This window comes from Passer montanus, unplaced genomic scaffold (genome assembly GCF_014805655.1).
Source record: "Passer montanus isolate IOZ18808 unplaced genomic scaffold, ASM1480565v1 scaffold29, whole genome shotgun sequence".
NCBI classification, from domain to species: domain Eukaryota; kingdom Metazoa; phylum Chordata; class Aves; order Passeriformes; family Passeridae; genus Passer; species Passer montanus.
The window spans coordinates 8,708,711-8,717,245 of record NW_024367596.1 but is presented as its reverse complement, the minus strand read 5'-3'; positions in this window follow the sequence as shown (position 1 = coordinate 8,717,245).

Below are 8,535 nucleotides of genomic sequence, written 5' to 3'. Positions count from 1 at the left end.
AACTCAGTCTATTTAAAACTTATTTATGCCAAACAATTAACATCTGTCATCAGTCTGTCGATCAGGAACATGAAAAGATGGTACTCGGCATATATAAAAGCATTACAAATCCTCTGTCCTATTGTGTGTGAGTGTATTCATATTCATCCTTGTAAGGCACAGCAATGTATCACTGGTATTCCTACCTTACTATTGAAAAGTAAGTAATATTTCAGCAATATCCCTGAAGTCCCAGGAGTATGGCAGAACAGGGAAAAGGGTCCTCAAAATCCCAGGCTAAATATCCTTATCACTGGCCCTCCCATCCTGTTGCCTTATGGCAAACCTGTGTTCATAACCCTAGAAGACATGGAAGATTATTTAGAAATAGACAGTAGCAGAAATAGCTCAAAAACTCATAAAGAATTTCCGGGTTGGTAACAAACAGGATCCCTAAATGGGATCTGTGTGCTCTGAAGACCAGAATTGTACCAAAATATTTCAGAAAGAACGTGTTACACAAACTGTGGAGACCTGCTCATGCAAAGATCCTTTACATAGAGTCAAAAACTAATGACTCAAATTGCCAAGATATCAATCACTCTCTTGAAATTGCCCAATGCAAATGCCAAGTAATTATTATGGGGTGAGAAACAGGGTCACACTCTGTTATCTCTACTTAATGGCTTATTTAGAAATTATTAGGCTCTCCTAAAGATTGATTTTAGAGCACCAGAGGATGCACTAATTACAGTTATCAAACTTAAAAAAGAAAGAACACCACTAAACCCCACTGAAGTGAGGGCTTCACGCTGATCAAAACCCCTGACTTGGATTTTGATTTTCTCAAAGAGACTTCCCCCAAAGCCACATGGATCTTGTCTATTGGGAAGACCACCCACGTCAGGTTGGATACAGATTTAAAGTATTCAGCTAGTATAATAAATTGCATATACAGGCAGTGTATTTCTGAAATTTCTGTGGGTTTTATATTTAGCTTGTACCAGTTTAAAAGACAAAGGTTGTTATACTGGTACCTATACACTGACCTAACTCTTGAAATCCCATATGGAAAAATGATAAAAGTAACATCTCTGCAACAAGACAGGGAAACTGAGAACAGATTTGTTCATATTATAGCATGTAGATAACATCCAGCATTCTATTCCCAGGGAAGAGTTCCTCATGAGCTGTTCAAACTCACCTTTGGGTAGTTTTGCAGCCTGGGTCAAAATGTAAACACAAGGTGTGATGGCTGACTCTGCTTTTCTAAGGGTTGTACCCAAAGCTTAGTGGCATTAAGAGACCTCAGTGACAGGGAAGCCTTGCAGTGTGGTGTCCTGGGTCCCCACAAACCCCGGGTTCACTCGTGCTGCTGTAACACACCATCTCTTGTAAAACTGCTTTTGCAAATGGCAGGGTTGTTCAGTTCTTATATTCAATTCCACAGGATGGACAAATGACAACATGTAACACCTCTTGGAGTAATTCTGAAATCTTAGAAAGGGACTCATAATGAGCATTCAAGAATTATTATGGCAGGGTTGTTCAGTTCTTATATTCAATTCCACAGGATGGACAAATGACAGCATGTGAACCTCTTGGAGTCATTCTGAAATCTTAGAAAGGGACTAATAATGAGCATTCAAGAATTATCGATGTGCAGACTCTATGCAGAAACTCAAAATTCCCAAGCCACCTTACAGAGGAGGATCAGGACAGCTGAATCAACATGAGCCATGAGCAGGGACACAACACATCTGAGTGCAGCTACACACATTTCCCACCTTGCACCTCCAGATGCACCACCATGGATTGTTCAGCATTAAGTGAAGATGGTGACCCTGAGCCTGCTCTGAAGAGATCTGTGGTGACCACTGCACTCCAAATAGAGAGTGTGCCATCCTCTGCCTGCAGATAGGAGACATGCAGTGAGATTTAAGAGTGTTTTAACGGTGTAGAAAATTCCCAGCAACAGATCTGTTTTTCATCACAGGCTCCATACTGAGTTGGTGGAGCTGGTAAGACAGCAGCCTTGTTGTTCTGTTAAAAAAATATGGTCTTGCTGACGAGGAAAACAGCACACAGTAAGTTTTCTTTCAGTCTAGAGTGGAACAACATCACTCTCTTCATGTTTTAGGTTGAATTCAAAGAAAAAAATACCTCAAAAGTCTCTCCGGAAGAAAAGGAGGAGAGGAAGGAGGAGTGCTGCTGGAAATACTTGAACTAGAAGCATTTGAAATATGTAGCAGCTGCCTAAGAGACAATTACTAGTTCCCTTTAACATCTCATTCAGGCATGCAGCAGTGAAGTCCTGTGGCTGTGCAGGCACCCAGCTCTTCTGGTGGCGCCTGATCTCAGCCTTAGTAAGAGTTCATGGATGCTGCAGGTGTGTCTCTGCCAGCAGCCTTCTCATCAACAAAGGGCCCGAGGGCCTCAGCAGTGATGGGAAAGTGTCCTGGAGCTGCACCTGGAAATACAAGCAGGGGGATGCCATGAAAATCTTGGCTTCACAGGGCACTTACAGGCTGAATGTTCACAGCTGAACTGTGCCTAACCATTGCAATGATCCACAATTGTTACCTGTCTGACCATAAGAAATGCATGACCACTTAATTATTTTAAAAATTCTCATGTAGGGAAGTGTGTTAAGGATGACCATTACCATACATTTCTGGATTGCCTGCTTTCCACTGGTAGCTTTCAGATCTGGCAGATTTAACTTCCCTTAAATACAATTTTTCTTAAGTTTACTAAGTTTTTAAGTTTTCCCAAATGACTTGTTCCTTCCTAAATTTTAAGTCAACACTTGTCTGTAATTCTCAAAGCCACATTCACGTCAGCTTGTCCTGTTTATTCTGGATGGTCTTGGAGCCCAGTCTAACACAGGAAATCAGGATTATTACGAAACCCTCCAAGGCACAAGCTAAGAGGAAAAACCTGATTCTGGCCCCATGGCAAATTTGGTGCTGTGTATTATAAATGTAAAGTCAGGCTAAGTCTCTCTGAAGAGAGCTGTTACAGGCGATTCAAGAGTCTGTAGGCATAATAAGCTAGGAATGGCTGCAGAGGGGTCATTATTAAAAAAGAAGGGCACAGCAGTGAGTGCTGGCTGCAGCAGAGCTCAGTGTTCATTTAAGAGCTCTTCTTCCTCTCTGTGCCTTGGCAAAGAACAATCCCTCCATGCTACAGCTCACTGAGGAATGCTGCCAGGTGTTGATACAGTCACAGGGAAGCCCTTGCTCACCTGAGGCCAGGAGATGCCATGGAATTCTGCCATGGCCTGGGATCCACTGAGCAGCCTCTGGCACATGACAGCCTCTGTAGTGAAGCAATATTCAAAAAGCACATCCATTTGATGGCAGAAGGGAGTGGAACAGAGAGATCCATGCCTACAAACAAAGCAAGCTGCATAATTAGCTTCTTTCATAGGCTCTGACCCTTTGTTACACTGAGCTCTTGATTTGCATAGGATTACACAAATAGCTGAGACTGCAGGAATCAAGGAACAAATTGGGGGATTGTTCTTCCAGCAGCTTTAGAATGAGTGGGGGCAAGACTTCATCCTACAGGAAAGTGCAGAATCAGCACAATTTGGGAACCTCTCATCTGTCACTTTCTCCCATAAAGGGTTAGCAGGAGAGCAATGAGTCAGGTGTGATGTTTTAGGTTACACTGTGAAAGCATCAGCTGTGTAAACCTCTCATCAAACCTACTGTGGAAATTGCAACTTCCAACAGAAAAAGCAGGGCTGGAAATAAGGAGAATGAGTCTATGTCATGAGCACATACAGATCTGTACTTCCCCTATTCCTCTGACAATGAGCTCAGTGAAACAGCAACCTTCATCCCAGACCCAGGCTTCCAGGATTTTAGCCCCTAGTCCTAGCTTTCTTAATCATCAGCCTGAATCATCTCTGCTGCTTCTAGATGTGCCCATTGGCACAGATAACACCTGCAACAAAATGGAGAAGGACTGGGGAGAAGCTTGGGACTGGTGCAACCTTGGCATTGTCTTGGGAAGGGATGGGAGAAATTTCATCCTGCTGTCAGGGAAAAAAAGAGGCTGGAATCATGTTTCACTATTAGAATCTTGAAAGGCTTTCACAGTTACTAATGCATTGGATTATTATTTATGGTGGTCATTATTCATGTGTCTGCAGCACGTGTAGCCATCAGTGCAGCAACTGTGACACGTTAGCCAGAAACATTTTAGCAGCATTCCTCCATTCACCTTGCCCACCAGAGGTGATTGATGGATACTGCAAAACTATAAATTCTGCTTTTATTATCTTTCCCTGTTTATTTGTTTTCCAATCCTACAGCCTTTTCAGTGCATCAGTACTTTCACAAGGACCAGCCTCCACCATTAAAGTGGGAATTATAGCTGTAATTAGCAGGCACAGCCATTAGATGGTAATGTTCACTCACTGCTGTGCTGGAGGATCGGGTGAAGCCGGTGGGGTAAACTTTTCAATCAGTCATTGATCTGGAGTTTCTCTTTGGAGATGTGTTGAGTATCCTGAACAGCCTGGAAAGTGTTTAATTCTTACAGATCCTTCTCTTTGCCACTGGGTTTTCAGTAGTTCTGCAAATCAAATCTCTGGCAACTATAAATTAGAGAACAATTTTAAACTCTTTGACCTGGGTAGTTGAGAAAGACTTAATTGCACAGAGGGAGGGAAGATGAGTGTTACCTTGCACAAAGATTTGTGATTTCAGATAGGAACAACATCAGCTGTGACTGTATGGGATAGGAGGTAAGGATTTCTGAACATATGTTTTAGGAATTTTGAAGTGTAAAACAGAGGAATGAATAAAGATTGTCCCTGAACCATATGCAACTATATACATATTTATGTCACTATATATATAAAACATTACCTTTTTCTGAGGAGCTACAGCACTTTGATAATATATGCTGGACACTTTAAAGATGAAAAGGCACCTCTTTGCTCTAGGGATATTCAGGGAACTGGTGAAAACATGGCATTTGTTAAGGTGTTAAGAGTTTGAGCACAGTTTCAACACATGTTGAGTTCTCCAGCTTGCTCTTAGGAATCCACTGGTAATGTGTTGCTCAACTCAGAACATCTGAAAACAGGACTGCATCTCTCTAGATGCATAGGCAGGCCTCCTCCTTTGCAGTTTTTGAAAACAAAGATGTAGCTAGGGATTCTGGAATATGCTGACCATACTGAAAATGCATGCAAATATGAACAGGCAGGGCACCTGGTTGATGTCATTTGCTAGGAGCAATGGCTGTTTTCCATAAGGGACAGTAATTTGAATGATGGTTTTCACAGCAACTGGAGTTCAGTCTTTTACCTTAATAGCCCAAGTAAGGTGGAAAGGGAAAAAGAAACAAGTGCCTGAATCCCTGAATTGGATTCTAGTCGGTACCAAAAGAAGCAGCAGAGCCTGTTTTTTCTTTTGTACACACAGAAAAACAGGAAGCCTTAATAATGCACTTTGTCTCATACATGTCCTAGGCTTAGGGACTCCACTCTTTATCAATAAAGTATATTTCCCCGGACAGACAGAGATGGGGGCATAGCCTGAATCCTGAGCAGGAATCCTTCCTGGCTCATCTTGGCAGATGCAGTGTGTAGACCGTATTAAGGACTGCCAGTAATATTATTAATGTGCCTCTACACTGTCAAGCAAACAAAAAAAAGTCAGAAAAGCAGTGTGTTGATACCCTACCCTACCAAAGAATACAGACAATGTCACCTGGCTGCAGGTCTGTGCAGCTGCTTGTTTATGCAGCTGAATGGATTAAGACTTTAATCCATCCACTTGGTTGTTTTGCAGTGCATGGTGGCTCTGGGGATTACTGGCACTTGCAACACACTCCCAAACTCAGCAGAATTCTGGGGAAGAGGAAATTTTGTCTCAACATGACCTTCAGTATTGTAACACCACAGGTAACGTCACTTTTCTTCATCCTTTTCCCTTCATTCCTCTTCTCAACAGCAAAGACTGGCCTGGAGCCATAACACATCAAGTGAGCTGCAGTCTCACCTGCTTAACTGGTTCTGCACTGGCCAGGTCAGGCCACTGCCAAGGAGCCTTCCATGACCTTGTTGTACCAAGATATTGCCAAAATAAGGGCTACAGAATTAACTCCTTAAGGAAATAAACTTTGATTTCTGTTTCTCATTGAGGAGTTTTGTTGATTCTTCCTGTTTCCTCTCCTTCTTCTTTGCAACTTGTGCCATAATAAACAGGATTCCTCAGGCATTATTTTTGGCCAGGTGACTATTCAGTGCTTTACACCACTTCCAGCTGTTGCTACAGGCTCGTTCTACTCAGTACTAGTCCTCTCTAAGGACCATCAAGGACACACAGGGCTTGAGTTCTGCCTGGAAAGCTCATAGCTCAGACTGAAGCTAGGAAGGAGCAAAAAACTGCTTTTACATTCTAGCCAAGAATACATTAGGAGTCCACATCTGAAATATTAATGAAACTGTACAAAGCACCAATACCTTCAAGAGTGTTTCACGGTGAGTTTGGAACTCCAGTGTCCACAGCTGGTTAAGGAGAAAGGTGTCAGTCTGGGAGGCAGTTGCCTTTAGGCCCTCTGGATGTTCAGGAGTATCAAAGAAATCCAGCTACAGAGAAAAATGAAAACAGACACAAAAAGTTGACTTTTAAAAAACACTGCTATTCTCATGTCACTCCTCACTCAGTTGTGACCTGCTGGCCCCAAAGCCTGCATCCCCCCCAGATCCACAGTCCCACAGGTATTAGCCACATTGGAGCACTTGGACAGCCCAGGAAATGAACCACATCTAGTCCCAGGCAGAGGCATCTGGGCAGCAATGGAGCGTGTCCCTTCCACTGTGCTCAGAGTGAGCAGGAGAATGGATGATGTGACCTGAGGTGGGTCCCTTTTCAGCTCTCACAGTGAGAACAAGGCTGGTGCCCTGCTCTGGACATTGGCTTGGACTTTAAAGATGTGATTTAGTTCCCTGCTGTGCTGCAGATCTCCTCTGTGATCCTGGACAAGGTGTTTCATGGAGTTTCAGCCTGTAATCTACCTGTAAGCAAGATGCCATGAAACCAAGGAGTCCCATCCCCTCATTTTCCCTTTCACCAGGGTTGGATGCAGCAATACAGAGCTATAAAGTGCCTGGACTCATTTGGCTGATCTAGGGTAAGCCTTTCAGTTTTAGTTGCAGTAATAGTTTTCTGCTGGCTCAGCAGTCTGAATGCACTCACCTGCTGGCTGCTGCCTCACTGAGCAGTGAGAATGTGGCCAAGGACAAAAGTGGGCAGGACCACCCCTTTTGGCAGACTCACTGATCATTTTAGCTGCAACACAGAGCCCTGGGCTGCTGCTGTCACAAATACATTCCCAGTTAACCACTCCAGTGACAGTAAACAGAGAACTACCCTGCACAGAAATTATATTACATTCTCTGCTGATTGTTTCCTTCTAATGCTCTAAAACATCCTCAGCTAATGTCCTAATAAGATTTTGCAGGTATAAAGTGTATGGATGGCTCAGGACTGGAGAGACATAATAATGGGAGAACATTATGGAAGACTGAAAACAAATCTATTGAATTTGTTATTCCTCAGAAACATTATGAAAGACAATGAAGCATTGCAAAATACATCTCAAAAGCCCAGGAGTTGCCAGTACCATTTTCTCCCCCAAATAAAACCTTTCTCTGAGAATCTTCAGCATCAGGAATTGCTAGGACATTCAGAGGGTCTGCCACTGCTTGGAACTGGTTGTACTGGAGAAGGGCAGTGGTGGCCTGTAGGGAAGGTACTCCTTTGATCCCATGTTGCAGCTGTATGTTAAGGATGGGAGTTTCCCTTCTCAGTGAATGTGCAGTTTGTCAACACTATTGTCTCATCAGGACCACCCTGGGAGAGGCCTGGGGAGCTGGTTGTGCTCACAGCACAGCTGCAGAGACACTGCACTCTCCAGTTATCTTACACAGGCTTGTTGCATGCCTGGCTGCCTCTGTGTTCATCCTGACTCTCAGGGAAAGGAAGAAAGAGTGGGTACTTCTTGCCAAGGTGCAAGGCAGCAAGAGGAAGCTCAGGGGCTTGGGTGAGCCCATGATGCTCAATAAATCAGGTGTGTTTGTCAGCTCACAGGCAGTATGAATTTCCAACTGGATGCAGTTTTACCAGTGTTTACCTTTGTGCTGACCTTGGTGTGTTCTCTGAGAAAGCACAATCCAAGCAGTTTTCCATGTGACCTCATTAGTCTCCCATCTTTTCTGGAATAAGTCAAAATATGGAGCAGTGCCCAGTGCAAAGTGGTCGCTGTGGTTTCTGTTCCTGCCAAAAAGAGGACGTGGAGGACCCAGACCAGGTTGTCTTTGTCATACTGCAGAGCTGGCGTTGCCTTTAATCTTCAGGCAAGAGAGGGGTGAGTTTAGAGTACAGCCAACATTACAACATATACATCATCAACTCCAGATGACTTCAGCAAACAATAGTTTGCAGAATCTGTGATTTTCCAAACCAAGTAAATGTGAAGAGCGGTAGAAAGTAGTAGTGTCTTATAAGTTTCTGTCTCCTCATATCTGAA